We start from the raw sequence: 4,068 nt of genomic DNA on the forward strand, positions 1-4,068 counted from the left end.
GCTGGATAAGGCCCTGTATGTTTCGCTTCGAGGACAAAGAATTTATCACAGTGGTTTGGCTTAAGAGCTGTCTGAGAAACACCACTAGACCTTCAGCAGTCAATGTTTGTTGACACTTGGCTCAAGGCTGCAGCTGCATTCTTATCAATGGATATAAATGCCACTCTCTCGTCGTCGTCCTTGTCAATAGTTGGCGATAGTTCTAAAGTTTCAAAAGAGATTATTGGTGTTATGTCAAGTTTTTTATTGGCACCGACTGCACATGATTCATCCATTATATCTTATTTATGTTACTGGCAAATTTACAGTAGGCTTAATACTTCAATTCCTCTATAATTAACGATTTTTTTTTTGGGAATGCATGGGTGTTTCTTTAATAATCTGGTATAATTTCAAATGCATGTTTGTCCATGAAAGAGTACGGTAATCATTATTATGATATGGAATAAAACTTATATCTTAATGATTACCATTGTAATTTAACGAATATAATGGAAATTAAAACCTTAAAATATACCATACCAGATAAATAGGTAACAAACTTTTGGATAAAGTGGAGAATAATATAAAACCACCTAAATGCAAATGTGGAAAATAAAAATAAAGATTTCATTAAATCATATACGTTTAAGACACGTATAATAATATTGTAATTCTTCAACGCCATTTAACTCCCCAAGAAATATTAAATGGAACCAAACTTCAAGAAGAAATAGGGCAGAGTATTTCAGAGTCTGATAACAATAGCGATGTCATATTCTATACGTAGATAAGGAGATATACCAATGCAGCAAGTACATGAATAAATAAAAAAGATAAATGAATAAATTTCCTCATTAAGAGAGACCCCAATACCGGTCTTACCTGCTTCGCATAATTTCTTTACATTTTCTATTCAAGTTCTTTCATAGATACCGCTTTAATCTTCTTACTACTTGTGTATACTTTAAATCTGCTTTTCAAGAGAGAGAGAGAGAGAGAGAGAGAGAGAGAGAGAGAGAGAGAGAGAGAGAGAGAGAGAGAGAGAGAGATATTAATGAAAATCAGAGATTGGGTGTTTACAAAGTGAAGAACATTTAAATGAGCCAGCTTGAATATGTGAATTGAATAATGTGTGCTTCATAAAGGTCTCTCTCTCTCTCTTTCTCTCTCTCTCTCTCTCTCTCTCTCTCTCTCTCTCTCCTCTCTCTCTCTCTCTCTCTCTCTCTCTCTCTCTCTCTCTCTGAGGCATCCCACCTCAAAACATTGTGATAAAATTGCACAAGTTCTCTTAAACGTGACTAACTCTTGATAGAATCCCTGAATTATAAAAAAATACCTGAAAAAAATAAATGGCTCAACTGAACCTTTTTTTATGATGCAATGGGTTATTTTCAAACCTTGGACACTAGTTTAAGCTCAAGAACAATCCAACTGATATAACCCAAGAAGAATACCCCCAGTTCCCATAAAAAAAATTATATACTTAAACCTGATAAGATATGGTTTGGTGCAAGACTATTTCCTTTGCCCTTATAGTTTGGTAAATCGTTAGACCCTAAACAACTGTAAGAATTCCGCACTGACCACAGCTACCGAAATAATATAATTCACTGCCTCGGTTCAATGGCCGTTTCAGTCTATATCAGGATTCTGTATATGGACTGCCGCTGGTAGAGAGAGAGAGAGAGAGAGAGAGAGAGAGAGAGAGAGAGAGAGAGAGACAGAGAGAGAGAGAGTAGTTGGTGTCTGAATTAGGTGGGAATGTATAAAAAGTACATTAATATTTACTGATGTCAATATATTTATTTAAGGGTTTTTATGTCCAAGGGTGCTTTAATTATCAAATGTTTCAATATTTCAAATATTTTCTTCATCAACTGCTACAATTACATTCGAAAAAAATTTAAAGGAATAAAAAACACAACATCCCCATAAGGGAAAAAAATGGAGGAACATTATATGGGGTTGCTAAATACCAAAAGACCATGCTACGAAAACTAAGAATTTCATGTTTTCGACGTTACATCTTTGCAGTTTTATCATTAGAGGAAAGTAAGAAATGTCTATATTTCAATTTAACTGGCATTCAGATAATAAGATATATTTTTCATACCATCATAGGCAAATCCATTCTTAAGAATCATACGAGTACATCAAAACGAATAACAATAGTCCTTACCGGTCGGAAAATGAACAGAGCGAGGTTCTTATGAAGATACGAGACTGGTAAAATAATTATACAGAAACTGGAAGACAGGTTCAATGGTTATGAATAAAACATCTAGCCTTATACAAGCAACATCACTCGCTACAAAAAAAAAAAAAAAAAAAAAAAAAAAAAAAAAAAAAAAAAAAAAAAAAAAAAAAAAAAAAAAACCGTGGCGATTCAATTAATCATTTTTTAACAAAACCTCTAAAAAAAATCGCCACCTGTCATCGGTATGTGTCTACAACCTTGTATGCCATCACAGACAAATACACATTTTATGATGTAAGACTTAGTAATGTATATCCAGAAGAAAATTAACGTAAATAGATTTCGACAATTAACACAGAATACGCTGTGATATTCTTAACACCTAAAAATGTTTACAACAAACATATCTTGTAGGTCCTGTACTCTGTGCATAGGGTGTGATAGGACCAAGAAAACAGTCCTTAAAGTAAGTACTTTCGAGGGACGAGGTGTACAGTATATCAAGAAAAAGTAGCACTTTCTCAAAGTCCCAATCATCGTACTTATTAGAAAATTGAAAAAATGTGTGAACAAAAATTAAGCAAAAATAGAAGTTGAAACAATTCAATATTTCGTTGGTTAAGTTACATTTATTTTAGTTTTAAGAAACTTTATAAACTACAGCTGCAATAAGATCCTCTATTTAAGAAAAAAATAACCGTTACCAGCCAAATAGTCTACAAATAGCCAGTATTAAAGACAAACTCACGTTAGCACAGTTAAGAAATAACTACTGGTTTAAAACCATCCCACAAAACTATATAGGATGTTCCAGCGAGACAATTATCACAGAAATTTTTTGAAGATGGTAATAAGAACGACTGTAACAAGTTTTGAATAAAATTAAATAAATTTTACACACCAAAAAAATATTGACTGTATTGCAGTAGCTTATAAACCTCCGAGTACAAACGCAATTGCTTTTATTGAGATGACTGACATGGCAACAACGAAATTAGTTACCTATGGAGTTTTCAATCTTTGGATGGATGACAATACAAATGGTGAAGGGTTCCTTAAGTGGACTACTAGAATTACATCAATTGGTTAATATTAACACATTAGGCTGGGTATACGTTGGATTTAGTTTTTAAGTGATGAAATTGATAATATTGTATTAGATATCAGTGTTGAGAAGTGCATTAGCTTTTACATTATCCCAAATGAGAGAGAGAGAGAGAGAGAGAGAGAGAGAGAGAGAGAGAGAGAGAGAGAGAGAGAGAGAGAGAGAGAGAGAGAGAGAGAGAAAGAGAGAGAATAAGTTTTAGTAAAAGATGTAATTTATCTCCATGTGTCTTTATTTCTTCTGTTACATTAATATTAAACGATAATATGAATATTGCATGGATTTAGGTAACTGTTTTGATTGCCTTATGACTGTATACAATTGGGTGAATGAAATGACTATGAAAGTATGTGCCCATTGATAGAAAAGCCTACAACTGGTAGGGACTGATCTATTTGGTTCGACGAGGAGATTTGAAAAAAAAAAAAACGCAAAGAATGAAAGTGGAGTCTGTTAAAAACTGAAAGTGCATGAAAGGAATACATAATCATACAGTGCCAATTTAATCACTTCACTTAAGAAAAAAATCCTAACATTATATGCAAAACGAAAAAAAAAAAAAATCCGGAAACAGGAACTGGCATGAATAAGTAATTTTTGTCTCTTAAATGGTCTAATCGAGAATGTAAATGAATAAAGCGATCCAGATGGTTATACTGACCCAGAATTACCAGATAAACTTCTGGAATTCTTTAAAAACAAAAGATATCACTAGATTTTTTTTTTTTGGATAATCCATATCAGATTGGTGCTGAACCAAGACCTAGGTATGATATTTGACTGA

The sequence above is a fragment of the Palaemon carinicauda genome, chromosome 4 (assembly GCF_036898095.1).
Source record: "Palaemon carinicauda isolate YSFRI2023 chromosome 4, ASM3689809v2, whole genome shotgun sequence".
NCBI classification, from domain to species: domain Eukaryota; kingdom Metazoa; phylum Arthropoda; class Malacostraca; order Decapoda; family Palaemonidae; genus Palaemon; species Palaemon carinicauda.